The 17,845-nt window shown below is 34.6% G+C and overlaps 2 protein-coding genes and 1 long non-coding RNA gene across 3 annotated transcripts in view; 2 read left to right on the top strand and 1 right to left on the bottom strand.

Moving 5' to 3' along the window:
• Nucleotides 1-17,845, bottom strand: part of LOC116662134 — a 382,983-nt gene that overhangs the window by 224,710 nt on the left and 140,428 nt on the right. The window lies entirely within an intron of this gene.
• LOC116662136 (endogenous retrovirus group K member 9 Env polyprotein-like) overlaps nucleotides 1-17,845 on the top strand; it is a 77,555-nt gene that overhangs the window by 6,353 nt on the left and 53,357 nt on the right. The window lies entirely within an intron of this gene.
• LOC116662139 lies at nucleotides 5,558-10,999 on the top strand. The gene is made up of 3 exons (XR_004318121.1): nucleotides 5,558-5,959; nucleotides 8,684-8,686; nucleotides 10,989-10,999. It is a non-coding gene; the product is annotated as an uncharacterized LOC116662139 (long non-coding RNA).

Here is a 17,845-nt window from a genome sequence, read left to right as displayed (position 1 = left end):
GCTGAATAAGATTCCATTACATATACATGCGACATTTTTTATCGTGGTATCAACACTTAACATGAGATCTACCGTCATAAAAAATTTTTAAGTGCACAATACAGTATTGTTAACTATAAGCACAATGATGTACAGCAGATATCTAGAACTTATTAATCTTGTATACCTAATTTTTTACCCATTGGACACCAATTTCCCATTTCTCTTTCCCTCCACCCTCTGGTAACCACCGTTCTCTGTTCCTATGAGTTAGACTACTTTAGGTACCTCATGTAAGTGGAATCATTCAGTATTTGTCCTTCTGTGATCAGCTTACTTCACTCAGCATAATGTCCTTCAGGTACATCCATGTTGACACGTATGACAGGATTTCCTCCTGTTTTTAAGGCTGAATTATATTCCACTGTGTGCATATACCAAATTTCCTCTATATATTCATCCTTTGATGAAATTCAGGTGTTTCCATATCTTGGATATTGTCAATAATGCTGCAAGGAACACAAGAGTGCAGATATGTCTTTGGTATCCTGATTTCAGCTCTTTTGGATATATATTCAGAAGTGGGACTGCAGGATCACATAGTAGTTCTATGTTTATTTATTTATTTTGTTTTGAGAAACCTACATTTTCATTTTCCATAGCAGCTTTGTCATTTTACATTCCCACCAGCAGTGCACAGGATATGAATTACTCCACAAATTTGCCGGCACTCATTATATTTTTTTTTCAGTACACAAGACCACCGTACTAACAGGTGTGAGCTGATATATCATTAAGTTTTTTTAGGTCCTTTTGCCCATTCTTTAACTGGGTTATTTTGTTATTGAGTTATAGGGGTTCTTGATATATTTTAGATATTAACCCCCTTTCAGATACATGGTTTGCAAATATTTTCTGTCATTCCAAGGTTACCTTTTTCTCTCTGTGGATTGTTTCCTTTGCCAAGCAGAAGCCATTTCAGTTTGATGTAGTTTCACTTGCCTATTTTTCCTTTTTTTTTTTTTTTTCCTCTTGTGCTTTTGGTGTTATAGCCAAGAAATCATTTACTAGACCAATGACATGAAGATTTTTCCCTAAATTTTCTTCTGGTAGATTTACAGTTTCAGGTCTTATATGCTAAAGCTTTTAATCCATTTTGAGTAGACTTTTGGGTAAAATAAAGCTGCAATTTTATTCTCATGCATGTAGATATTCACTTTTCTCAACAGCAGTTGTTGGAGAGATTCTCCTTTCCCCATTGTGTAGTATTGGCACCCTTGTTGAAAAATCAATTGACAATGTAGGTCTGGGCTTATTTGGGGGATTTCTATTGCATTTCATTGGTCTATAGGTCTGTTTTTGTGCCAGTACCATGCTGTTTTAATTGTTTGCTTTGTAATGTATTTTGAAATCAAGAAGTATGTTATTACACTTTCTCAAGATTGTTTTGACTATTTGGAGTATTTTGTAGTTCCATATGAATGTTAGGGTTGTTTTCTATTTCTATGAGCAATGCCATTGGGATTTGGATAGAGATTCATTGAATCTGCAGATCACTTTGGGCAGTGCAAACATTTTAACATTAATTTTTCCAATCCACGAACATGATATATATTTCCATATTTTTGCATCTTAATATACTTTTTTTTCTGTTCTGATGGTTCTCCCCAGGCTCTTAATTGTGCAATCTTGTGCCAAGACTGTTTTGTTACTGAGAAATAAAGTTTCTCCTGCTAAGAGTTAGATTGGGTCTAGATTTGAGGATAGAAGTGAGCCTCCAGATATGGGATACACAGCCCTTGATACAGGATTTGAAGGAGATTTGTGTATTAATCATGGAGTCAAAGGGACAATTTCAATAGCCCCTTCTCCTGGAATTCTCATTTGATTATAGAGAATTCACTTTTCATGAGCCTAAAGAATCACTAATGAGTAAAAATTAGCAAAAGGTTGGAAAAAGATGAGCAGGTTCTTAATTGTATCCTTTATTTGGAAAATACCCTCAGTTTCAACCTGCTCTGAATCAGTATGCAAAACTTCAAAGGGAACAAAACCACTAGCATCTCTTTTCGGTGTACCATGCAACTGATTCACAGATCCTGGTCCACATCAATCTTCACACCTTACACTTGCTCCATACAGTTGGCTTTAAATAGATGAATGATCAACAAATGCCTACTGGCTCAATATTTAGACAAGTAAACCTCAAATAACTACCTCTAAGCCTGCCAGTGTTTATAGTAAGTAAAGCAGCAACTTGGGTTCTGCTAGTTTGTTTTTCCATTAAGAAGCACTTCAAGTCGATTGCAAAATGAAATGAAGTTTGTTTTCCTCTTATATCTAGCTTGGATACCAGCTGGAAGTTTGTTGGCTGTTAGTCAAATCTGATAGAATCATTGTCCTCTGGATTTTATCTGCTCCTCAAAAGAAGCCTAATCTTGCACAGGAATTGTTTGTTACTTAACATGTGTCCAAACCTCAACAGCACATGTCCTTTCCTTCGTGGCAAAGCACACTTCCTAATTTTTCTTTTCTGAATAAACTTAATAAGGAGGTGATTAAAATTCACTGTCACACTAGTGTCCCATTGCCATATTCACTGCATAGTCCTTTGGAGTGGTAAAAGTTACACAGACAAAATGCACTGAGCCAAGTTACACAAAGGCAATGTCTGCATGGGAGACACTGCATGGGAATTCTTTGGTCAGGAGGCAGCAGCAGAGCAAGGAAGCAGGGTCATTTTCTGAATGCATCATTTTATCTTTTTTGCTCATCCATCTACACTCACACAGAGCACTTGTTCACAAATACAACTTAACTGTTTGGGTAGAAACACAATAAAAGTAAAGGGTAAGAGAAGAATGGCAAGGATGAATGCCATCAACTTATGCTTTCAGTTAGTATTTCTTGAAAGGAAAAAAAAAAAAACACTTAGGAGCTCGATTATCCTTCCCTAACTAAATGACAGTATTAAAACTTAGAAAAAATACTGAATGCTTGTAATTTGCGAAGCAGTGTCCTTGACTGTATGAGAGGCAGATAAAGAAGAAAATCAAGCCTGAAAGGAAAAGTTAGAATTTGATTGCATGTTTTCTTGTTCTCCAAGTGTTTCAATGTTATGTCATATACATGTCCTGTCACCTCAAAAAGTTTAGAAATTCAACTGTAGAGGTGATCTTGAATGAATTGCCAAATACTTGCTTACAAAGAATAGGAGAAACTGATTTACTGAGCACTGCAGAGGCTTTTAAAAATGCATCCCAAATGAATGATGTAAACAAATTTTTTCACTTGAGTTTAAAAATAGTATGAACAACAATACATATGTTTTAAACACCTTAAACGTACCCATCCAGTTTAGTGTGGGAAACTGCATATCACTGTAGTCTTAACTTGCATTTCCCTGACCACTAATAAGAAAGCAGTTTTTATTTTTATTGGGCACTTAAAATATGTTGACAATGCCTCAATCCAAATTCATCATCTTCTGATTCTCCATTAAAAGTAGAAGCTAGAGATCCTAAAGTAATTGTACCATAAATATTTTTTTGGGGGGGTTCAAAGAACCACCTTTAAATGCATAGGGTTGCGACACAAATTTAGTTATGCAGACAGTCCTATTACCTAAGATTACAGTTTGCTATAGAATTAGTAGTTTTAGCATCTAAAAATAAAGTATAGCTGTTAAATTATCCACACGTGCTTTGTAGCTTTGTATTAGACAGTGCAGTATCTAGAGTCTCCCATGAATACATGGTTAAAGGTCACTTGCCAGTATTATCAAAAATTAAACATATTAATGCAAATTTAAAAAATAAAATTCAAGAAAAGTGTTTCTTAAGGTGTGATCCAAGAATCAACCACATCCAAATCAACTGGGGTGTTTCTTAAAGAAGCTGATTTTTCTTTCCCATCCCAGACCCACTAATAATCATTTTCTGGGAGATATCTTAGAATCTGCATTTTAACAATCTCTCTACATTATTTTTATGCAACTAAAGTTATAAAAATCATTTGATTTGAGGGACTGCATCAATGTGATAGTTTTGTTTTGTTTAAATCTAACCGAATTTGCATAATTGACACAAAAAGTAATCTAACATGAAAGTTATTCCTGGGAATAAATTCCAAAGTACTTTAGGAGTAAATGAAAATACTTTTTGCCACAAACACCAGTTTACATTAATAAGTATTAAAATGTTTGTAGGCATTGATGGCTTTTCTTAGAGGATCAGCCATATAGATATTAAAGTGTTTTATAAACGTACACTTAATGTTATTATAAAATAACTACACAAAACGATTGATCAGCCTTCTAATTTTAAATAATTAGCAAAAATATATGCTATTCACTAGGAGACCATAGTAAAAATTAAAGGGCATATTTTTTAAATAGCAAAAGACCAAGACTTAGATTTAGGTTTTGTGTTTAGCCATGTGTGGCATTAATTTTTTTTTTTAAAGTAGTGTAAAGTGTTTTTTTTTTTATTTTTATAAAATCAATACTTGTAGAGTATTTTAATCAAGTATTTATTTTTAAAAAATGATATAAATAACTTCATCTTATTCTACTCCACCTCTGGCCTACTTACCAGAAACGGTCACTTTACATTCTTCTTGCTACTTATTTTGGTAGTCCTCTTTATTTCTTAATAATGTCTTCATTCTGCCATTTCTTGCTTTATCCAGTGTAGGCCTTACCTAGTGACTTCCTGACTATCCTCCAAATACAAACTCTGCTTTCAGCTAATTCAATTTTACTTTCTTGAACAGCCTCTCCTTCTCCCCCGATCCAGCAATTTCTAGAATTCTCTTTTTCTTTATTCCCCTCCTTGATTTGATGTGCATATGCAGATAGTTTGTATTAATCCAAAGACTCACTTATCCAGTAAATAATGCTGCTTTCTTGGAGACCTCTGTCTCAAAACCCCTAGTCTTATTTCTTCAATGAGGACTATACACTCTCTACTCTGGCTGCCCCACTGGTAACACAAGGATGTTGCCTTTTTTTGCTCTCCTGAGTTGAAGATGTTGTTTCTGGATCCCATTCTTTTTCTTTCTTTCTTTATTGCCTTGTTTTTCTAGGGCACATCCTTTATAACTTCACCAGAAAGCGTATGAGACGTAATCTCTGCATCTTTGTACTTGAGGATGTATAGATTGTAAAACTCAAAAGATGTTACTGTTGAATCCAGTTCTTTTTCAAGTAGTCCAATGCCATTCTAATTCTTGTCCTTTTATACATGACCAGATTCTTCTTTCATGGAGTCTTTGGTTTAGTCTTTATTATCTTTCAGTATTTTATAATTTACTAGTGATGTGCTGTTGTTTGCATGGGGAATGCTTTCTTAATTTAATTTTCAGAGAGCTCTTATTAGTCTATAGAAACCAACCGATTTTTGTATGTTGATTTTGTATCCTGGTACTCTACTTAATTTATATATTGGTTCTAACAGCGTTTTTGAATTCTTTGGGATTTTCTACATACAAGATCATATCATCTGAAAACAGATATTTTTATTTCTGTCTTACTGCTTTGGATGCCTTTCTTTTGTCTTTTCTTGCCTAAATGCTCTTACTAGGATTTTCTAGTACTATGTTTTACAGAAGTGGTGAGGGTGCACTCTTGTCTTGTTCCTGATCTTACGGGAAAAGCTCTCTCTCTCTCTCCTCTCTCTCTCTCTCTCTCTCTCTTTGCCATTAAATAGAACATGGGTTGTAGGCTTGTCATGTATGGCCTTTATTATGTTTGTGATACAACGCTTCTATATCTAGTTTTTATCATGAAAGTATTTTGAATTCTGATAAATGCGTTTTTTTCATACCTCTTGACATAGCCATGTGATTTTCATCCTTCATTCTCTTAACGTGATGTATCACATTAGTTGAACTGCAAAAGGTGAACCATCCTTGCATTCCAGGGATAAATCTCACTTAGTCATGCTGTCTGATCCTTTTAATGCACTGTTGAATTTGATTTGTTGGTATGCAGTTGGGGAGTATCACATCTATATTCATCAGGGACAATGGCCTGTAGTTTTCTTTTCTTGTAGTGTCTTTGTCTGTGTTTGGTATCAGAGTAAGGCTGGCTTCAAAAAAGTGAGTTTTGAAGTGGTCCCTTAGCTCCACATTTTGGAAGTGGTTAAGAAAAAAATAGATATTTTTTGTTGTTGTAGTTTATATATTTGCTGGAATTTAATAGTGAAGTCATTTTGTTCTAGGCTTTCTTTGTTTGGAGGGTGTTTTTCTCCTACCAGTTAATTGGGGTTTAAGTAACAAATAAAGATTGTGTATATTTAAGGTGTACAACATGATGGTTTGATAGTTATACGTTGTGAAGTCAAGCTAGTTAACACATCTATCACCCCACATAATTACCTTTTTTTTTTTTATTCTCCAGTATGGTGAGAACACGAAGTCTATTCTCTTAGCAAATTTCAAGCAAACCGCAATACAGTATTATTAAATCTGGTCACTATGTTGTACAATATACCCCTAAAACTTATTTATCATATGGCTAAAATTTATTACCCTTTTATCAACTTCTGCCTATTTTCCCCACCAACCCCCAACCCTTGGTAACTGTTTTTCTACTCTCTGGTTCAATGGGTACCACTTTTATGATTGTACATATAAGTGAGATCATGTAGTATTTGTCTTTCTCTGCTTGGCTAATTTCACTTAGCGTAATGTCCTCCAGATTACAGCTGTTGTATCAAATTGGTTAATTGACACCTTTATCAGTATATAGTGACCTTCTTTGTCCCTTGTGACCAGTTTTGATTGCAAGTCTATTTTATCTAGTGCAAGTGTAGCCACTCCTGCTATATTTTGGTTACCATTTCCATGGGATATCTTTTGCCACTCCTTCACTTTCAGACTATTTGTGTCCTTAAAGCTAAAGTGAGTCTCCTTTACCCAGCATATTCTTGAAACATTTTTTTCTTTTGTATCCATCCACACTATTTCTTTTGATTAGATAATTTAATTGATTTACTTTTATAGTAATTATTGATAGGTAAGGACTTATTATTGCCATTGTGTTTTTCTGTTTTGACATTCCTTTGTTACTTTCTACCTTTCTTGCTGCTTCCCATTTTAGTTTTTGTAGTGGTACACTTTAATTCCTTTACCTTTACCTCTGGATGTTTTTTCCTTTGTGGCTAGCACAAGGCTTACGTTAAACCTATTATGGATACGACAGTTTGTTTTAAGTTGATAACAACTTACCTTCAATGGCATACAAAGACTCTATACTATCCTTCACCCACATTTCATAATATTGACATCATAATTTATAATTTTTATATTGTGCACCCATTAACAAATTATTGCAGGTATAATTGTTTTAACTCAATTGTCTTCTAAATGTTATACTAGAGACAAAAATGATTTATGCATCATCATTACAATATGGAGTATTTTGAATTTGACAATATGGTTAGCTTTACCAGTGAGTTTCATATAAGTTACTATAATTTAAATGTTGTTGTTAGTTTTGTATGTTTTCATGTTGTTATGTAATGTCCTTTTATTTCAACTTGAAGAACTTCCTTTAGCATTTCTCATAAGGCAGATCTATTGGTGATGAAATCCCCCAGCTTTTATTTGTCTGGGAAAGTCTTTATCTCTCCTCCATTTCTGAAGGAATGTTTTGCTGGGTATAGTGTCTACAGTTGGTAGTTTAAAAATAAATACATCTTGTTTGTTCCCTGCATCTACAATCTCAGTACCCCCCCACCCCGATCTGCAAGGTTTCTGCTGAGAAATCTACTGAAAGCTTTATGTGGGTTCCCTTGCATGTGATGAGTCATTTTCCTCTTGCTGTTTTCAAATTTCTGTGTTTGTCTTTGACTTTTAATGATTTGACTATAATATGTATCAGATAACCTTACTTGGGTTGACCAAACTTGGGCCCTTTGAGCTTCATGTATCTGGGTACCCATCTCTCTCCCAGTAGTTTGGAATTTTGAGCTGTTGTTTATTTAAATAAGCTCTCTGGCCGTTTCTCTCTCTCTTATCCTTTGCACCTCTAGTGAAGCAGATATTTAGTCATTTGACAGTGTTCTACAATTAATGTAGGCCTTAAAATTTCTTCTCCTTCTCCTTCTTCTCCTTCTTCTTCTTCTCCTTCTTTTTTTTTTTGTTTGTTCCTCCAAGTGGCTAATTTCAAATGTTCTGTCTTCCACTTGCCTGATTTGTTGTTTGTTTTATTTTGTTTTATGTATGCTGTTGTTGGCTGTTCAAAAACTCTATCCGATTTATTTTTTACTTGTGTCTATGTATGCTTCAGCTTCAGGATTTCCTTTTGGTTCTTTTATATTTTGTCTATTTCTTCATTAAAATCTCAGTCTGTTCATGCATTCTTTTCCTGATTTTGTTCAGTTTTCTATCTGCATTTTTTTTATTCCATTGAGATTTTTAAGATGATAATTTTTAATTCTTTGTCAGGCAATGTATAGATTTCCATTTTTTTTGGTGCCACTTACTAGAGCATTATTTTCTCTTGGTTGTGTCATATTTGCCTGATTTTTAATGATCCATGCACACTTTCATTAGGTGTCTGTGTACTGGAGGGAGGAGACACCTCTTCCAGTCTTTGCAGATGGGTTTGGGAAGGTAAGTATTCTATCCTGTCAGTTCCCTGGGTTGATGGGATTTTGTGTGGAGTCACAGTTGTTCTGGATTTGAACTGGGTCATGAGGCTGTTGCTGCATCTGCAGTGGGGTACATGCTTTGTGGGCTTTTTGCTAAGGGACCTGGGCAGGTGTAGCTCTTGTCTGGTCCCTGGGTGGACTAGAGTGCCCCCAGAACTTTGTTCACTAGGGTGGTGCTGGGACAAGTGAATTTCAGGGACCACAGTTGAGTCCTTTGACTGCAATCCTATAACCAGGTGAGCAGACAGGCGTGGTTCCTGTCTGGTCCCTGGGCAGGCAAGACTGCTCTCTGACTACAGCTGGGAAGGGCTGGAGCCAAGTTAGAGTGTCATTTCAAGATCTATAGTCAGATTGAATTTAGTGGGCTTACTTTTAGAGGCTCCTGCTCTACAGCCTCGAGTGCCTAGAGCTGAGTCATAGATGACTCTTCAGGAACAAAGTTTTCAAATTTATTTCTCTAAACACTGGTGTGCACGACTCCTCCAAGGACCTTTGGTTTATGCTGCTGATGGCAGCACCGACACCAACTGGGAATATAGCTGTGTCTACAGGGTCATGGATCTGTTTCCAGATCTGCAACCAGGATCACAATCAGTGTGTTAGCCATCAGGGGGAGGCCAGATTTCTAAGTGGCTCTCCTTGGTCTTGGACCTGGGGAGCAAAACACCATGCACCAGTTACCAATCACAGGGGAGGAACTTGAACATTTCTGCCCATCGCATCTTGGTATCAGTATCACCAAGAATAACACAGAATATTCAAGCACTGGATGTAACAATGCTTTGTTTACAAGAGACAAGGCAAGTTCAGCTTCTATAGTGAGTGTGGTCCCCACGACTAGCAGGTCTCTTCTAGCAGCCAACAGAGAGGATTTTGTCTATGTGCACCCATCTCATGCCACAGTGGGAGAACCTCATCCCATTCTCACAGGACAGATATAGCAGTGTTTTGGGCATACAGCTAAGCAGACCAAATTATAATATGTTTGGCCTTTAAAAGAAGAAAAAAATTCCATGCAAAGTGATAAGCCAAGGAGAGGCTGTGTGGGCTATTTGTTTTTCAGAAAGGAAGTGTTCCAGGTCCGAGACCTTATGCAGCCAAGTCGGGGTAGAAAGATTGCATGCACAAAAGTGATTTTCCCCAAAATTAGAGTGTGGTGAACACATCTATTCACCAAAAGAGCATTATATCCAAAAGAAAATAGCACTATTAGAAATAGCTTTTATACATGAATCCTTAAACAGTGTTTAAACAAATAGTGCAGAACAAAGTGGTCAACATATCTGTTCACTGAAGAAACACTGTTTTTGACTTTGAAAGAAAAAAAAAGATTCTTAGAATGTGTTTAATACATATGTCTTTAAATACTCTTTTACATGTGTGGAGAATATATTCACTAAAATTGAAACTGTCCTCAACTTCATGAAAAAGTGGCATTCTTACAAGACTTAATATACATGTATCTTTAAACATTGTTTTGCAGGTAGAATAGTGTGATCAAAACATCCCCTCAATGAAATAACACTATTCTCAACTTTAGAAGTAACTAACACTCTTAATGTCAAGTTTTATATAAGTCTGTTTAAACACGGTTTTACATACATTTATATACACGTGGTGAACACATCCAGACATTGAAATAACGCTGTTCTAAAGTTCACTCAGCAGAAGCACTAGCACTCTTAAAGTCATCTTTTACTTTACTTTTCTTTTCTTTTTGTATAGAATTATAGTCAGTTTACAATGTTCTGTCAGTTTCTGGTGTACAGCATAATAGTTCAGTCATACATGTACATACATATATTTGCTTTCATATTTTTTTCATTAAATTGAATGTTATTTCCCAGTGCTATACAGTATAAACTTGTTGTTTATCTATTTTATGTATACTATTTAGTATCTGCAAATCTCAAACTCCCAATTTATCCCTAACTACTCCCTTCCCTGCCAGTAACCATGTTTGTTTTCTGTGTCTGTGAGTCTGTTTCTGTTTTGTAAATAAGTTCATTTGTCTTTTTTTAGATTCCACATATAAGTGATATCATATGGTATTTTTCTTTCTCTTTCTGGCTTACTTCACTTAGAATGACGATCTCCAGGTCCACCCATGTTGCTGCAAATGGCATTATTTTATTCTGTTTTATGGCTGAGTAGTATTCCATTGTATAAGTATACCACAACTTCTCTATCCAGTCATCTGTCAATGGGCATCTAGGTTGTTTCCATGTCCCTGGCTACTGTAAATAGTGCTGCTGTGAACATTGAGGTGCATGTATCTTTTTGAATTAAGGTTCCCTCTGTATATATGCCCAGGAGTGGGATTGCTGAATCATATGGTAAGTATGAGGTTAGAATACTCCCTCACACCATACACAAAAATAATCTCAAAATGGCTTAAAGACTTCAACATAAGACAAAACACTATAAACCTTTTAGAAGAAAACATAGGCAAAACATTTTCTGACATAAATCTTAGCAATGCCCTCCTAGGGCAGTCTACCCAGGCAAGCGTAATAAAATCAAACATAAACTAGTGGGACCTAATTTAACTTACAAGCTTTTGCACAGCAAAGGAAACCATAAGCGAAACAAAACAACAACCTACAGAATGGGAGAAAATATTTGCAAAAATGAGACTGACAAGGGCTTAATTTCCAGAATATATAAACAACTCACACAACTTAATAATAATTAAAAAAGACAAACCAATCCAAAAATGGGCAGAAGACCAAAACAAGTAATCCTCCAATGAAGACATACAAATGACCAATAGGCACATGAAAAAAATGGTCAGCATCGCTAATTATCAGAGAAGTGCAAATCAAAGCTACAATGAGGTATCACTTCACACAAGTCAGAATGGCTATCATTAAAAAGTCCACAAATGGCAAATGCTGGAGAGGATGTGAAGAAAAGGGTACCCTCCTACTGTTGGTGGGAATGTTGTTTGGTGTAGCCATTGTGGGAAACAGTATGGAGATTTCTTAAAGTCACATTTTGTATGTCTGTTTAAGCGTGATTTTACACGCATTACAGTATGGTGAACACATCCAAACACTGAAATAACACTGTTCTGAAATTTAATCAACAGTAACACTCAAGGAATATCCTTTATACCTGTGTCTTTACACAATGCATTACACGCATAAAAGTGTGGACAACACATCCATTCACTGCAATAACAATGTTTTCAACATCTCAATCAAGTAGCACTCTTACAAAATTATTTTTTACATGTTTGTTTACATTGTGGTAAACACATGCCTTCACTTAAATAATACTTTCCAAAACTTTACTTAAAAGTAGCAATATAAAAATCATGTATTATATATACATCTCTTTTGGAAAGGCTGGATATTTTTATTGAGGTATTGTTGATTTACAATATTATATTAGTTTAAGTTTCACAATATGGTAATTCAAAAGTTTATATTATATTCCATTTAAAGTTATTATAAAATATTGGCTATTTTCCCTGGGTTGTACATTATCTTATTTATTTTATATGTAGTAGTTTGTACCTCCTGATCCCCTACAACTGTCTTGCTCCTCCTGCTGGTAACCACTAGTTTGTTCTCTGTATCTGCTGAGTCTGTTTCTGTTTTTTTCATACTGATTGATTTGTTTTATTTTTTTAGATCATATATGTATGTAGTATTTGTCTTTCATGAAGTATAATACTCTCCAGGTCCAGCCATGTTGTTGCAAATGGCAGAATTCCATTCTTTTTATGGCCAAGTAGTATTTCATTGTGTATGGATATATCATCATTTTTATCCATTTATCTGTTGATGGACACTTAGGTTGCTTCCATATCTTGGCTTTTATAAATAATACTCTTATGAACATTGAGGTGCATGTATCTTTTTTAAATTAATGTTTTCATTTTCTTTGGCTATGTACCCAGGAGTGGAATAGCTGGATCATGGAGTAGTTCTATTTTTAGTTTTCTGAGGAACTTCCCTACTGTTTCCACAGTGCCTATACCAATTTCCACACTAATTTCTCACCTACAGTGTACAAGGGTTCTCTTTTCTCCACAGCCTCGCCAACCTTTGTTATTTATGGGCTTTTTTCTTTAAATTGAATTATAATTGGTTTACAATATTGTGTTAATTTCAGGTGTATGGCACAGTGATCCTCCCCCCTCCCGGGGTATATTCCTTTATAGGTTATTATAATATATTGGGTATAATTCCCTGTGATATACACTAAATCTTTGTTGTTTATTTTATGTGTGGTAGTTTGTATCTATTAATCTTTAAATGGTGTTTTACATGCAGAATAGTGTGTTGAACACATATTTTTAGTGAAATAACGCTGTTCTCAAACTCAGAGGCATGCATAACTGCTAGAAGCACCATATTTAGTTTTATATCTATATCTGTATCTATATCTATTTTTATATCTAGATCTACATACCATTTTAAATACATTACAGTGTGGTGAACACACACACATATGCTATACACTAGCAAAAATCTATCTGAAGAAGAAATAAATGAAAAAAAATCCCATTTACAATAGCATAAAATACTAAAATACTAAAGAATAATTTAACCAAGGAGGGGAAAGATCTGTACGCTGAAAATTACAAGATACTGCTGAAAGAATTTCTAAAGGCAGCAAGAGAAAACCAGTTAGTTACAGGGAAACCTCCATAAGGCTACTAGCTGATTCCTCTACAGAAATATTGCAGGCCAGAAGGGAGTGGGAAGATACATTCAAAGTCCTGAAAGGGAAAAACCTGCAACCTAAGATACTCAACCCAGCAGGATTATCATTTAGAATTGAAGGAGAGTTAAATAATGTCTCAGACAAGAAAAACTAGAAGATTACAGCAATACTAAACCTATCCTAAAAGAAATATTGAAAGGTCTTCTCCAAATAGAAAAGAAGCAAGAATCCATAGGAAAGAGAAAATTACAACAGGAAAAGCAAATATATGAAAGGATTGAAGATCAATAACTAAGTACATAGATTAAAAAAAATTTAATTTGTGAAAGCGACGCTCCAACCAAAAGGCACAGAGTGGCAGATTGAATCATAAAACAATAACGTACAATATATAGACTAAAAGAGACTCACTTCAGGTTAAAAGACATGCATAGATTGAAAGTGAGATAATAGGAAAATATCTTTCATGCAAGTGGAAATGACAAGGAATAGGGGGTAGCAATAATCATATCAGACAAAATAGGCTTTAAAACAAAGACCACAAAGAAAGACAAAGAAGGACACTATATAAGAGATAAGGGATCAATAAAAGAAGAGGATATTACACTCATTAACTTATATGCATCCAATATAGGAGGACCTAAATACATAAATCAACTACTAACAGAAATAAAGGGAGAAATTAACAGGAATACAATAATAGTAGAGGAATTAACACCCCACTGATAATCAAGGGACTAATCAACAATTCAAAAATAACAGGTGCTGGGAAGGACATGGAGAATTTCAAGCAATTTTGCATTGCTGGTTAGAAAGTAAAATGGTGGAGCCACTATGAAAAACAATACAGTGTTTCTTCAAAAATTAAATATAGAATTACTACATAACCCAACAGTTCCATAGATATAGATACAGATATAGAGATAGAGATGTAGAGATATTCACACAACATTATGTGACATGAAATAAACTAGACAGAAAAGGGAAAATATTGTATGATTCCTTTTTTAATGAAGTACCTAGAGTAATCAAATTCATACAGGCAGAAAGCACAAGGATGGGTACTGGAGTTGGAGGGAGGGGGAAATGGGAAGTTATTCATTAATTGGTTTGGAGTTTCAGTTTAGGAAGGTAAAAAAAATTATAGAAATAGATGATGGTGTTGGTTGTGCAACAATGTGAATATACTTGTTACCACAGGACTGTACATTTAAAATGGTGAATTTTATGTTATGTACATTTTACCACAATTAAAGTATAAAAAATAAAATATAAATGAAAAACAATGATTTGGAACTACTGCTCCTTCTAGAACCTGTTAGCCAACTGAGAACACAGGCTGTTGAATTGAAATCTCCTCCCATACTGGGAGACAGTTTTAGCAAATATTAAGTTGAAACACCACAGATATCTCCTACCATGTTTTAGTGGTCTTTATCCTAATTAAGCAGTCTCTTGGTTGCTGTAAACTGTTCAAAATCTTCCAGAGTTCTGATCAGTTTGATTCTGACATTTTGCCATTCTTTGTGTGTTTTAAGGCAGGTAAAAGCTCCTAGATTCCCTTTCTTCTCCATTTTTACTGATGTTATTACTAATATTTTGCACATTTCCAATTCTATTATATTTTTTAAAAGTTTTAACTGCCATAAAACACACATAAACAAAAAGAAAATTACCTTGTTATCCATTTTAAGTGTACAATTCAGTGGTATTCAGCACAGGCACATTGTTGCACAACCGTAACTTTCATTCATCTCCAGAACTTCTCATCGTGCAAAACTGAAGCTCCGCACAGATTAAACGATAATTTTCCACGCACTCCTTCATGAAGGTCCTGTCAATCGCCATTATACTTTCTGTGTGTATAAATTTAACTACTCCATGTAACCCATATAAGTGAAATCATACAGCATTTGTCTTTTTGTGACGGTCATATTTTAATTAATATAATGTCAACGATGTTTACCTTCCTTTTTATGGCTGAATAATACTCATTTGTATGTATATGACACTTTTATTTCTCCGTTATTTTATTGATGGAAACTTAGGTTACTTCCAGTATTTCAGTATTGTTAATAATAGTGCTAATGAACACGGGTTTCCAAATCCTGTTGGAGTCCTCACTTCTATTCTTTTGAGAATAACAAGAAGTGGAAATGCTGAATCGTATTGTAATTCTATTTTCAATTGTATGAGGAGCGACTGTATTGTTTTCCATAGTACTTGCATCATTTTATATTCCCACCAACAGAGTACAAAGTTTCCAACCTCCACATCTTCACCAGTATATTTTAAAAATTTCTTTTATTTTTTATAGCACCCATCCTAACGGGTGTGAAGTGGTTATTTTTACTGTGGTTTTAATTTGCATTTTCCTAATGATTAGTGGTACTGACCAAATTTTCACATGCTTATTGGCTATTTTTATGTATTCTTTGGAGAAATGCGTATTTACAGACTTTTACATTTTGCCCTTTTGTGATCAGGTTTTTCTTTGTTTTGATGTTGTTGCATTGTAGGAGTTCTTTATATAAAATGAATATGAGCCCTCTTTAGATATAAATTTGCAAATAATTCTTCCATTCTGTAGGTTACCTTTTCATTTAATTGACCGTGTCCTTTGATGCACAGAAATTTCTAACTTTGATAGAGTCCATCTTATTAATTTTTCTGTTTTGCTGCATGTGCTGTTATCATATCCAAGAAAGCATGGACAAATCCAATGTTATGAAGTTTTACCTTTTTATTATTTTAGGATTCTTATAGTTTTTGTGTTTGTCTCTGATACATTTTGAGTTTTTTAATTGAGATATATCTGAAGTACAGCATTGTGTAAGTTTAAGATGTACAACACACTGATTTGATACATTCACATTGAGATAGGATTGCCATTGTATATTGGGTTACATAACTTTTATTTTTTTCTGGTGGTGGGAATAATTAAGATATATTCTCTTAGCAAGTTTAATGTTTATGATACAGACTTATTATTTATAATCACTGCACAGTGTGTAATAAATCACCAGGACTTATTTATATATTAGTTGCACACATGGACTTTTAACATCTCTCCCATTCTCCCAACCCTCAGCCCCTGGTAACCAACATTGCAATCCCTGTTTTTTTCAAGTTTATTCATTTATTTTTTTAGATTCCACATAAAAGATATATCAAACATTGTTTGTCTTTCTCTGACTTATTCTACTTAGATAATGTCCTCAAGGTCTGTCCATGTTGTCATAAATGGCAAGGTTTCCTTTTGTCTCACAACTGAATATATATATTTTATACACACACACACACACACACACACACATAGACACACATACACACGTGTGTGTGTGTGTGTGTACAGCTACCCCCCACTTTTCAAAAGTTTACTTTTGCCACATTGCTTTTATAAAAGGCTCACTTTAGTATCTGTTGTTGCTAACTGAGAGAAATAACGAAGGTTTTTTTTTTCGGCTGTTACAAAAAAAAAATTGAAAAGCAAAAGTATCATTCAGAGTTTATTTTGCAGTGAGCCATTATATAGGCAGTGAGCACTAGAGCCGCTAGAGTGGCTCCACTATGCTCTTGTCCCAGGAAGTATATTCAGCATCTCAGCATCAAGTCAGTACATCTTTGAACTGTGTCTGTGAACATCTGTGCTTTATCTGATTAATTTTGTACATTCATTAGCAAAATGCATCCTAGGGTAATTGTTTCTTTGCCTTATGCCATTTCAGCATACAAATGGTTTCATAGAAATACTCTATGTCTATATCTATATCTATCTGATATATATCCTGTATAGATCCTCATACTATTTTCCATAGTGGCTGAAGCAGATTACAGACCCACCAATTGCACAAGGGTTCTGCTTTCTCAGCAACCTCACCAACACTTGTTACCGCTTATCTTCTTGAAGGTAGCCATTCTTTCAGGTGTGAGATGACAATCTTATTGTTTTCTGATATGCATCTCCTTGATGATTACTAATATTGAGGACATTTTTATGTACCTGTTGGCCATTTGGATTTCTTCTTTGGAACAATTCTATTTAGACTCTCTGCCTAATTTAATTATTTTCCTTGGGTTTGTTTTGTTGTTGTTGTTGTTGTTGTTGTTGTTGTTGTTGTTATTGAGTTGCATAAATACTTTATACATTTTATATAGTAACCCTTTATGAAATACATGGTTTCCAAATGTTTTCTTCAGTCTCACAGGTTGCCTTTTCATCTGGTTGTTTCTTTTGCAGTGAAGAAGCCTTTAAGTTTGATGGATTCCCACTTGTTAGTTTTTTATATTTCTTGTGTCTGCTTTTGGTGTCATGCAAAAACTCATCGCCAAGACTAATGTCGAGGAGCTATTTTCCTTATCTTTTACTATAAGAGTTTTATGGAATCAGGTCTTATGTTTAAGCCTTTGATCTATTTTGAGTTGATTTTGGTGAGTGGTGTAATATAGTGGTATATATATATATGTGTGTGTGTGTGTGTGTATATATATACACACATTTGTGATTATTATATCTTCTTGGTGGACTGAAC

Source organism: Camelus ferus, chromosome X (assembly GCF_009834535.1).
Source record: "Camelus ferus isolate YT-003-E chromosome X, BCGSAC_Cfer_1.0, whole genome shotgun sequence".
NCBI classification, from domain to species: Eukaryota; Metazoa; Chordata; class Mammalia; order Artiodactyla; family Camelidae; genus Camelus; species Camelus ferus.
This window is presented reverse-complemented; position numbering and strand designations above follow the sequence as displayed.